The sequence below is a fragment of the Amblyraja radiata genome, chromosome 21 (assembly GCF_010909765.2).
Source record: "Amblyraja radiata isolate CabotCenter1 chromosome 21, sAmbRad1.1.pri, whole genome shotgun sequence".
Lineage (NCBI taxonomy): Eukaryota > Metazoa > Chordata > Chondrichthyes > Rajiformes > Rajidae > Amblyraja > Amblyraja radiata.
The window spans coordinates 31,060,005-31,073,041 of NC_045976.1; the positions used below are offsets into that span (position 1 = coordinate 31,060,005).

The 13,037-nt window shown below is 43.3% G+C and overlaps 1 protein-coding gene across 1 annotated transcript in view; it reads right to left on the bottom strand.

The window, feature by feature from the left end:
- Window positions 1-13,037, bottom strand: part of LOC116985275 (choline kinase alpha-like) — a 152,323-nt gene that overhangs the window by 44,439 nt on the left and 94,847 nt on the right. The gene's annotated exons all lie outside the window — the stretch shown is intronic.

A 13,037-nucleotide genomic window follows, 5' to 3' on the forward strand; every position in this document is an offset into this window, starting at 1 on the left:
TCACTCTCCATCCTAATGAAGAACTCAACCATATTATGGTCACTCTTGCCCAAGGGGGCACGTACAACAAGACTGCTAACTAACCCTTCCTCATTACTCAATACGCAGTCTAAAATAGCCTGCTCTCTCGTTGGTTCCTCTACATGTTGATTTAGATAACTATCCCGCATACATTCCAAGTAATCCTCTTCCTCAGCACCCCTGCCAATTTGATTCACCCAATCTATATGTAGATTGAAGTCACCCATTATAACGGTTTTGCCTTTGTCGCACGCATTTCTAATTTCCTGTTTGATACCATCTCCAACTTCACTACTACTGTTAGGTGGCCTGTACACAACACCCACCAGCGTTTTCTGCCCCTTAGTGTTTCGCAGCTCTACCCATACCGATTCCACATCCTCCAAACTAATGTCCTTCCTTTCCATTGCGTTAATCTCCTCTCTAACCAGCAACGCTACCCCACCTCCTTTTCCTTTCTCTCTATCCCTCCTGAATATTGAATATCCCTGGATGTTCAGCTCCCAGCCTTGGTCACCCTGGAGCCATGTCTCCGTGATCCCAACTATATCATAGTCATTAATAGCTATCTGCACATTCAACTCATCCACCTTATTACGAATGCTCCTTGCATTGAGACACAAAGCCTTCAGGCTTGTTTTTACAACACTCTTACCCCTTATACAATTATGTTGAAATGTGGCCCTTTCTGATTTTTGCCCTGGATTTGTCTGCCTGCCACTTTTACTTTTCACCTTGCTACCTATTGCTTCTACCCTCATTTTACACCCCTCTGTCTCTACGCTCACACATTTAAGAAACCCTTTCCCTTTAACTCCATCCTCCACTATCCCATTTGACACCCCACCCCCCTTATTCAGTTTAAAACCACCCGTGTAGCAGTGGCAAACCTGCCTGCCAGAATGCTGGTCCCACACCTGTTAAGATGCAATCCGTCCCTTTTGTACAGTTCCCCCTTACCCCAAAACAGATCCCAGTGATCTAAGAATCTAAATCCCTGCCCCGTGCACCAGTTCTTCAGCCACACGTTCAGGTCCCGTATCTCCCTGTTCCTGCTCTCGCCAGCACGAGGAACTGGAAGCAAACCGGAGATAACAACCCTGGAGGTCCTGCTTTTCAGCATTTTTCCGAGCTCTCTAAAGTCACGCTGCAGAATATTCATCCCCTTCTTTCCGACATCGTTTGTGCCGACATGCACTACCACTTCCGGATGTTCACCTTCGCCCTTGAGGATTTTCTGCACTCTGTCCATGACATCCTGGATCCTGGCACCAGGAAGGCAGCACACCATCCTCGCATCCCATCTCTTGCCGCAGAAACCCTTGTCCGTACCTCTCACAATGGAGTCTCCCACTACAATGGCGTTGCCTGCCTTAGGCCTTTTTGGTTTTGGCTCAACAGCCCTATTCGCATCACAAGCCAGTCCGCCGCCCAGTGTAAACACCTCTTCTGTCCCGACAACTTCTAAGTGGGTGAACCTGTTCACAAGAGGTACAACACCCGGGGACGTTGGCATTCCATGCTTCCCTCCCGTTCTCACTGTCTCCCACCTTCTCTCTTCCAGTACCTTAGGTGTAACAATCGTACTGTAGGACTTGTCGAGGAACGACTCCGTTTCTCGGACGAACCGGAGGTCATCCACTTGCTTCTCCTGTTCCCCAACACAGCCCTTCAGGAGCTCTACCTGGATGCACTTCTCGCATTTGTAGCAGCCAGAGGCACTAGCGGTGTCCTTGACCTCCCACATACTGCAAGCATCGCACTGAATCAGCTTGCCTGACATCTCCTTCTTTCGTCTCCTCTCCGAAGACTCTCGAGCCAAAGGCTCACACTTTTCTCACAGGGCACTTCCCTCACAAGGCCGCTCTCTCACTGCCGCTCGCTAAGAGCAGTCTTGCTTAAATTGACTGATAAATTGCCTGATTTACCAATTTACAAACCAAATTCCTCAGTTTTCAACTGTTTTCCCAGCACTGACTCGCTTCTCTCCTCCCACTTGGGCTAGAGCCAATCAGTCGTATCTCTTGCTAAGCTCCTGCTGCTGTTGCTCCCAAAACTACAGCAGTTCTGAGTCTGGAGTTAGAGGAATGTTTCATCAACACACACTCTGACTGCACCTGACACCTCCACAAGAAGTGACTCCCTATATTTACGTCAAACTCACTGACCAAGTCAAGCTCACAGGCTCTGGCTCAAACAGATGAAACATTTAGACCAAATGGCAAACAGAAAATGCTGGGAACACTCAGCAGGTCAGGCAGCATCTGTGGAGAGAGGAACAGAGATAATATTTCCATCAGTAACCTTCCCGTTTCCTCTGCAAAAATGCTACCTGACATACTGAGTATTTCCAGTTTTTTTTTTCTCCAGATTATCTCTATTGCAGCATTTTGATTATGAACTAACATGTAAGTGCATTCCCTGCTTCTAGGTGACGGTACTTGGAATGATCTCAAATGCGACAGAAGTCTTCCTTTTGTTTGTTATTACAAACTGTTCTGCGATTAGAAGACTCCAGAATCATCCACTCATCCTTTCCAGCAGTGGATCCAGTGCTTTGATTTCTTTGTAGCCGCTCTCACTGTCTGTGGTGACTGTATTCACTTAACTTCTTAGCCAATAATAAAGAGAACTGCATCATGAGCTGTGTGTTTGGTGTTGTGTGAGTCCAGGTTCTCGCAGCCTTCCTGTCCCACTGTTGCTTCCTCCCCACCTCTGCACTCAGTGCTGCGCTGAGGAGAAGGCGGCACAGAATTTGCAAAATGAACTAAAGATAGACACAAAGTGCGGGAGGAACCCAAAGGGTTAGGAAGCATCTCTGCGCGGACCTCAGCACAGCAATTTGGTTTATGTAATAGACCAACCTAGTGTGCATTGCTCAGCAGCACACTAACTGGCTACTCGCCTGAAATGGGTAAAATTGCATTCAAAATTGTATCTTAGTATTGGGAAAACTCAGGAGGGTAGCTGTGATGATAGGCACTTGGGGGGGGGGCGAGACTCTCATTTAGACTAAAAGTAGAGAGGGGAGATAGGCAGTGTGATGAGGTGGGGACGGTTGAGGTGATAGGTGAATGAGATGAGGTGGGGTGATGGCCAAATGGAGCTGAGAGATGGAGTTGGGAGACAGGGGCCGATGGATTTTCGGTGGAGACAGATAAGCAGTGAGATGAAATGGGCGGATTAAGCCAGGTGGGGGAGAGAGACTGGATGGTCATGTGGAGGCACAAGAGACTGCAGGCGCTTGAATCTGAGAAGTAAAGAAGATGAAAAGGGGAACCAGTTAAGTGATGTAAGATGGACAGGTGGAACTAGTTGGGGGAGGGAATAGGAGATACAGTAGGTTAAGTGGGTGGGTGTGATAGATGGAACCCAGTGGGGGGAAGGAAACTACACTGGGTGATGGTGGACTGAAGGGGAGAGGGTTGACAAAATGACAGTGAGAAAATCTGGGTGAATCAGCAGGAGAGAGACAGGTACACGGGGAGGGCGGGATACGTGAAATTGAAAAATTCAGTGTTAATACCATTGGGTTATAGATTACCCCAGTGGAATACAAGATGTTCCACAGATGCTCCCTGATCACTGTGATCATCAAGAAATGTTATTTTGCTGTAGATTACCACATCTGCAGTCACCCATGTCTCCGCATATCTAAGCAAAGTGACCCTTCCATCAAGAAGGAATGGAGCATGTGCACGGCAACACCAGTCACCGGTTCTCCAAGTTATGTTTCCAAGTCAGACTGATGTGGACACATTTCTTCAACATCACCAGGTTTAAATCCTGGAACACCCTTCCCAACAACATGGAAATATCTTCACAAGATGAATGTAGCGTTCAAGGCAATCTCTTCCCACCACCTGGTTCAGGGAAACAAGGGATGGACAATTGCTGTCTTTGCTGGAGACACAAGAATGAAAAGTAAACCACTACAAAGTCTGAATTGGAACAGTCATGCTCACCCTTGGACCACCCAACACAATCCACCACTTTAAACCACTGTAACAGGCCCAATTCTCAACTGCTTTTCAAGGAAAACTAGCTTTGTGGAACTGTACCTCACGGATTGGGAGACTACTGGGTAGAGGAAGGTCAGAGATACAAAGTACATGAACACACACTGAACAAACACTGCTACAAGCCTGTGGGCCCAAAGATTCACGGGGTTGGTCCTGGACGTTGCCTTCCTCAATTGTTCCCCCTAAAAATCAATGATCATCATTTCTAGCACATGATTTGATTATGATTTGCACACCAATCTGTCAGTCACATGCAGCCCGTTGATTAGTTATGAAATGGGACTGGACTGATCTGCAGCGAATTGCAAACATTTAAAAAATAAAATAAAGATTTAATACCAAAAACTGTTGGTCGAGAGATAGGATGGGCCCACGAGTTAAAATTCTAAATGGAACAGGGGTAACTTAAGATATTACACAGGAACTCACTCAAGTTGATTGGAGCAGGTTGTTTGAAGGAATAGGAATGTTGGGAAAGTGGGATGTTTTAAAGAGTGTGCTGACAAGAGTCCAGCACCTGCATGTTCCTGTTAGAGTGAAGGGCAAAGCAGGTGGGTGTAAGTGAGCTTGGATGACAAGATAAATTGAAGCTCTGGTCAAGAATGCGAAGGAGGCATGGGGCAGGAATAGGCAGCTGGGATCCAGTGTATCCCTGGAGGAGTTTAAAAGTGTAACCAGTGAAAGAATGGGGCCCCTCATGAAACAAAGCGGTCAACTTTGTTTGTTAATGCTTTGGATGAGTGGATTGAGGGCTTTGTGGCAAGTTTTGCGGATGATACGAAAATAGGTGGAGGGGCGGAAAGTGCAGAGAAAGCAGGGACTCTGCAGAAAGATTTGGACAGGTTGGAAGAGTGGGCAGAGAAGTGGCAGACGGAATATAGTGTAGCAAAGTGTGGAGTTATGCATTTTGTTGGAATAAAGGCGTAGACTATTTTCTAAATGGGGTGAGAATCCAGAAATCAGAGGAGCAAAGGGACTTGGGAGTGCTGGTGCAGGATTCCCAATAAGTTAATCTGCAAGTCGAATCAGAAGTAAAGAAAGCAAACTCAATGCTAGCATTTATTTCAAGAGGGCTTGTATACAAAACCAGGGATGTAATGTTGAGCCTCTCTGCCGGTAAGGCCGCATTTGGAATATTGTGAGCAATTTTGGGCGCCATATCTGAGGATGGATGTGCTGGCTCTGGAGCGGATCCAGAGGAGGTTTACAAGAATTATCCCACAAATGAGTAGGTTAACCTACGATAAGCGCTTGTCGGCACTGGGCCTGTGCTCGCTGGAGTTTAGGAGAATGTGGGGGGATCTAATTGAAACATACAAATAGTGAAAGATGAGGAGAAATTTCTTTAATCTGAGGGTGGTGAATCTGTGGAATTCTTTGCCACTGAAGGCTGCGGAGGCCGTCAGTAGATATTTTTAAGGCAGAGATAGATTCTTGATTAGTACATGCGTCAGAGGTTATGAGGAAAAGGCAGGAGAATGGGGTTAGGAGATAGATCAGCCATGATTGAGTGGTGGAATTGACTTGATGGGCCAAATGGCCTAATACTACTGCTATTCCTAATGACCTTGTAACTGTGTGTAGCCACAGGAGATGACCAAGGTCCTTAATGAGTTTTTATCCTCAGTTTTTACCATTGAGAAACATGAAGACTGGGGAATTTGCAGCAGTAAATAGAAGTGTCTTGAGGGCAGTATTACGATTGAGGAGGTGCTGAAGGTCCTAATGCCCTTGAAGGTAGATAAATCTTCAGGGCCTGGTCAGATATAACTGAGGACATTGTGGGAGGATAGCGAGGAAATTACAGGTGCCCCAGGTGAGATTTATGAGTCATCATTAGGTACGGGTGAGGTGCCGGAAGACTGGAGGATGTCAAATGTTGTGCTTCTATTTAAGAAGGGCTATAGGGAAACACCTGGAACTATCGGCCAATGAGTGTAACATGTGATTGGAAAGTTACTAAAGATTATAGGATATACATGCATTTAGATGGACAGGGGCTGATTAGGGATACACAGCATCCCTCAGGATATGTGGGAGATCGTGTCTCACAATTCTAAGCTTTTTTGAAGAAAGGACAAAAAAGGTTAATGAGGGTAGAGCTGTAGATGTTGTAAAATTGGATTCCAGCAAGGCATTTGACAATGTTCCACATGGTATGCTGCTCTGGAAAGTTAGATTTCATAGGATACAAGGACAGCTGGCAGGCTGGATAGAAAATTGGCTTCATGGAAGGAAGCAGAGGGCGATGGTTGAAGGCTCCTTTGCGGACTGGAGGCCTGTGACTAATGGTTTGCCTTAGTGTTTGGTGCTGGGCCCATTTGTCTTCTATTTCAATAATTTGAATGAGAACATAATCGGCATTAGTAAATGACACTAAAGTGTGTGACAGATGACACTAAAGTGTGTGGAATTGTAGATAGTGAAGATGGCTGTCAAACATTGCTCCAATATCTAGATCAGTTGGGCAGTTGGGCTGAGGAATGGTAGATAGAACTTAATACAGAGAAGTGTGAGATGGTGCATTTTGGGAAGTCTAACCAAGGCAGGACCTACACAGTGAATGGCAGGGTTCTGCAGAATGTTGTCATGCAAAGTGATCCAGGAGGGCAGGTATATAGTTCCTTGTAAGGGGCATCTCAGGTAGATAAGGTGGTCAAGAAGGCTTTTGGCACATTGGCTTTCATCAGTCAGACTATTGAGTATAGGAGATAGAAGGCCTTGTTACTGTGGTGCAAGACATGGGTGAGGCCACATTTGGAGTATTGTGTTCAGCTTTGGTAGTCCTGTTATAAGAACGAACATCGTTAAGCTGGAAAAGCTGAGATTTACGAGGATGTCACTAGGAATCGAAGGGAAAATGTGAGCATTTATTCTTTATAGCGCAGGAGGATGACAGGTGATTTTATAGAGGTGAAAAAGATCATGAGTAGAATGGATAGGGTAAAGGCACAGAGTCTTTTAGCCAGGGTAGGGGAATCAAGGACCAGAGGATGTAGGTTTAAAATTTGGTGGGAAAGATTTAATAGGAAACTGGAGGGGCAACTTTTTTTTTTATACAAAGGGTGGGAGGCCAATGGAACAAGTTGCTGGAGGTAGTTGAGACAGGTACTACTTTTAAGAAACATCTAGACAGGTACATGGATAGGATAGGTTTGTTTGTACGAGAATGGGCTAATTATGGTGACTTGGTCATTTTGATTCAGAAGTAGCTTCGTCATAGAAAACAGAGCTTTGATGCAGATCTGCGACCAATGGCATTCTGCGGGGATCTGCGCTGAGAATTCTTATTTGTGATATATATAAATGATGTGTGTAAATGCCGATTGGTTGGAAAGTCAGATTGTGGGTGACACTAAAATTGGTGAAGTTGCAGAAAGAGAGGAAGGCTTTCAAAGTGTACATTGGGATATAGATCAGCTACAGAAATAGGTGGCGAAATGGCAGATGAGCAAGTTTAAGATGTTGCACTCTGGGAGATCAAATGCCAGGGGAATGTATCTAGTTCATGGAGCCTTTAACCGCATTGATGTAGAAAGGGATCTTGGGATCTAAGTATATAGATCTCTGAAAATGACAACATAAGTAGATAGAGTGGTAAAGGAAGCATATGGCATGCTTTCCTTCAAAGATTGGGGCATTAAGTATAAGAATCAGGAAGTCATGTTGCAACACCATAGGATTTTGTTTAGGCCACATTTGGAGTATGGTGTGCAGTTCTGGTCGACCCATTACATGAAGGATGTGAAGATTTATGTGGGAGTGCAGAAGAGGTTTACCAGAATGCTGTGTGGGTTGGAGGATATTCACTATAAGGAGAAATTGGACAACTTTGGATTGTTTTCTCTTGAATGTCAGAGGTTGAGGGAAGATAGAAGTATTTTAAATTATGTCAATCCTAGATGGGGGTAGACATGGTGGAAATGTCAAATACTAGAGGGCATAACTTTAAGATGGGAAGGGCAAAGTTTAAAGGAGATGTGTAGGGCAAGTTTTACTTTACACAGATAACAGTGGTTACCCAGAACGTGCTGTCAGAAATGACAGTGGAACCACATATAATATTGCCAATTAACAGGCTTGATAGGTACATGAATATATAGCTGTCCATGGTACACAAAATTGCTGGAGGAACTCAGCGGGTGCAGCAGCATCTATGGAGCGAAGGAAATAGGCGACGTTTCGGGCCGAAACCCTTCCATTCTTGCTGTTTAGTATTCCCATCACATTCTTGTGAAATACTTCCTTGCGGTTAAGCTGCTCAGGATTCCATTAAATACACCATTTATTTGGAATTATGGCATATTGGTAAGGACTTTAGTGGATTGATGTTCACCAATTCACAAAGATCCCAGAATCAACTCAATGATCAAACCAAAGAAGAGCATGTGATGTTAAGTGGTAGATAATTTATTTTCTTGCAAATCATTTTTAAACAAATCAAACAGGAGTTTCTCTCAGACCCGAGCCAACTGTCAGTCCTGTGCATTGTAGAAGTAGGTAAACATGAAGGTAGAATTAAAAAGTGAAGATACCAGACATAACAACAGATGAAAAATAAAATAGATGTGATATTAGAGTTAGGGGAACAGTAATTACAACTTAACTTTTACTGTGTTCAGTGTATTAAGATTAGTTTCTGAAGGTATAGAAAATTAAAGATCAAATTAAACTACAAATGTCGTGTACAATTGTTAATTTGCAAAGATTAGCAAGGCTTTCAAGCAAAATACTTCTCAGATATGCAATCAGCAAAGATGCAACTGGCCAATGCTTTGTTCTCTATAACAGAGATCATTTGAACTTTACCACGCAAGGGTTTGACAGTATAAATGGAGACATTGTTTTCCAATGGGGTGAAATCAAAGGTTCAAAGGTCAGTTTATTGTCACATGTACCAATTAATGTAGTGAAATCAGAACCAGTACCACAAATATGATCAAACACAAACCCATTGAACAACATGGGGGACACTTCTTCACTGAACCTGTTTATGCGTAACTCACCCCTACAAATAACTGCAACAGATAGTAGAGAATTGAGAAAAGTTAAAGAAATTGCAGGATTTGTTGGAATTAGAAGATGGAAGCAGTGGATGTGAAGGAAAAACATTGTACGAATCTCTTGGGCAGAATGGCCAGTGTCAAAGAGAATGTGGAGCAGAGAAAATCTATACTAATGGTTGGAATAAACATAATGGTACAATTCCAACTTTAAAATATGTGGTCACAAAATTCTTCCTCACAGAATTTGCTTCAATTCTGTCAAGTCCATGAAATTGAGATGGGATAAGTTTAGCTCAGATGGTTTACATATGCTGGTTACCTGAATGGAATACCAGCTCCAAGATGAATATGAATCAATAATCCACTAAAGCTTCACTGAAGGTCACAGTTATGACACATACACTGAATGATTGTACACCACACCACTTTATTTAATGTCAATAATGATGTAAAATGAATGGGCCCAGACATAGAAAGGATGATCAAATTAGATTAACTAACAGATCTTTGCTTCCCAAGACAGGTGGAATGATTTGCTTGGTGACACCACATCTTGTTGTTTTCTTCCCTACAAGCTATGATAAAAACTCTGGCAAAACCTTTGTTCAGTTGCCACACCTTGGGAATGACAAAGGCTGGGGCGTGGGGGTGGGGGTGGGGGGGGGGTTAAGGAGTAGACTGCAAGAGCCAAGCTGATGTTCATCGCAGTTTTAATGTGCCGCTTCCCATCTCCCACCCCCACCTCATATCTGGCATCTGGTGGTATGAAAAAAAATCATAGTAACTGACAAAACAGTAAAATGGTTCTGGAACATTTGGGACTTTGGTACAGCTGGGTGGCAGATTTTTTCATACAATTGGATGTTATTCCAGTTAACTCCCAACTCACTTACAAAAACATTACACAATACAGTGGTATAACAAGCTTTCCAGTGGGCTCAGGTCCCTTTAAGAAGAGTGCATGGACTGAGGCCGGTGTGAACCAGGTGCCAAACGATTGGGGCAGCAGATTATGGTGTGTTACTATTGCTTCCATTGGTTGAAGGGTGAACAGCCAGAGGAAGAGACTCAATCTGTAAACACAAGTTTCACAAGAGTGAAACTCCCAACATATTGAACAGGGTCTGGAATGATTGTAGACTTGCACAATGCCTCGTATGCATAATTCCTTAACCTGATATTAAGAGTGAAAGAACAACTCGTACTTGTTTATTTGAGTTAATTAGCGAGAATTCAGTGCTTAACACGAGTCTGTCTATACACATATACATACACACACACACACACACACGGTTAGTAGCATGAGTGACACCAAAATATGTCCTTAGAATGAGCTAATACAAGCTTTAATTATTGAGGTGAACAACTGTTCTTCATTTCTAAACCATGATCAGAAGCAGGGACAAAAGAATGGAAGCAGGTCATGCAACCGAGAGATAAAAATTAGAAATGTAAGTCATTGAACTGACACACAATTCTTTCTCCATCCATTGATATTACCGAGAAATTATAATGTTGAGAATTTTTTCTCATCAAGTTTCCACTATTTGTTTATCTTTCCTGAGTAGGAACCTGGGCAGATCTTCCTTGCAACTGTACCAACCTCAGCACAGTATTCTATACCACATATCAAACTAGTTTGCATTGTTTAACTGTACTCATTTTATTTTCATCAAATGGTGTGGAAACATATTCAAACCGACACCCAATTACTTCTGTGGTTATGTGAACTCTTCCATCAAAAACAAAGAGGGTAACAGGTGCACTGGAACACCACCCACGGGTTATGTTTCTAATAAATGGCTAATGTGGAGTCATTTCTTCTTTACCATCATGTTTAAATCTTAGAACACCCTACCCAACAACTTTGAAATACCTTGCAGCATTCAAGATAATCTTTTGTCACCTGTTTGATAGCACTTAGGGATGACAAGTGCTGGCTTTGCCAGAGACACCATTAACTTAAATCATCAAAGTAAACCCCAAGGTCTTAATCAGTCCAATCAGACCATCTTAATCAAAATATCCAGCACAAACGGCTACTTAAAAGCACTGTCGTGACAAGGAAAACCAGCCTTGTAGTTCATGTGTTGGGAGACAGCTGGAGCATGAGGACGGAGATACACAGTACAAGAACACACACAAGAAACATATTGCTACAAGCTCCTGCACGATCATCTGTGACCCAGGGTTTCACAGGACTGGAGATTAACTTTCTCAACCACAGCCCTTCCAAGAAGTCCATGATCACCATTTTTAGTCTGTGATTCGAGTTCATCGACCTACATTTGTGTGATTTCAAAGTGCAGTCACTGATCAGGTTTAAAATGGTCCTGGACTAATTTGAAGCAAAATGCAATTTTAAAAAATAATTAATAACAGAAACGTGCTAAATTCCAAGCAGTGCTAGCACTGTACAGCAAGTCAACCAAGTATTCTCTTCTGATCAAAGTAGGCTTCCAGTCTATACAGGGCATAATCCTGAAACAAAAGAGACATCACCTTAGTTCTTCAGAGAGCACAAAGCAGAATCATCTCCAATTTATAAAGTGGGAAGCAAGTGAGTGGGTGAGCCAGTCAAGGGAGGATGCTGTGGTGGAGGGGAGGGACAGTGCAAGGCAGGAGGGCAGGCAAGGATGGGAAAACAAGATGCAGGAGCAGGCTAAATTGGTCAATTGTTCATCCTCCACGATTCAGTACTATCATGGCTGACAAACTCTTGGCATCAACATCAATTTTCCCCCATTCCACCTCATCTTCAGTGCAAATGTCGGAATATATTTTAGGTGACATAGACACCATCTCCACCCTATGAGAGAAGGAAATCTATTTTCTGTCCAAAATGAGCGGCCGTTATTCAAAATATGCTCATGTTACAGATACCCCCCACAAGGGAAGATGGCCTCTTTCAACATTTGTCAACTATTTCATCGGGGGATATTCTGAATGAACTTTCTCTGTACCATCTCCACACCCCATACCTCTCACATAAGGGACCAGGATCCCACCAACCTTCCCAACTGCTTGCATATTAACTTTTTCACGTATTCCACTCCCCAAACCATTTACAACAGTTTTCACGTAATAATATTTTGTTTTTTCCAAACTTTCATCCAAAATAGATAACCCCATTTTCCCACAGCAGTCTTCATCTCCCACTTCATCTCCCACTCACTACATCCTTTGTGACCTGTGCACTCTTCAACTTGCTAACCCACTTTGTCTCATCAGCAAATGCCCGTCATTTCATCCCGATCAAAACTGTAGATTATATATAGTTGCACTAGCTACCGATTGCCAATCCAAAAAAGAACCATTTACTCATGTCGGTTAGCCATTTCACATCCCTTGCCAATGTATAACCCCATTGCTGTCCTCTCTTAACTTATGCACAAGAATGGGAAGACAAAAAAGATGAGGTAGTGTGTAATGAGAGGCAGAAAGACACACAGACACACATAACTCACCATGTAACCAAACTCAATTGTGGAAAGCTTTGCTTGTATAATAGCCCAGAGTGCCCACAGGTAGTGAGAGGCTAGGGCATACCTTAAGAAAGTAATACATAGCATCAGTTAGTTAAAACAGAAAAAAAAACCTTCATTGGCCCAACTTCCCACAATTTCATTCTAAATCTGGCGTTATTACTGACAAACAACTAATCAATCCTGTCTGAAGAAGGGTCTCGACCCAAAACATTGCCTATTTCCTTCACTCCATAGATGCTGCCTCACTCGCTGAGTTTCTACAGCAATATTGTCAACAATCCATCCCAAAAATCATGCACAGGTCACTGTAAAACAGCACTAGAGGAGTTTTACTACGAGTAATACACAGCTTTAGGTCAGTGTTCTCCAGTCTCCTTAAACGGGTTGGAGAGGTACTTTGGAGCTGAAAGTGGTTGGGAGGGAGGGGAAGCAGTGAGGCAGTGAGACTGTAAACGTAAAGGTGAGATTGTGGCAAGAGGTTGGAGCTGCACTGTAAGTAT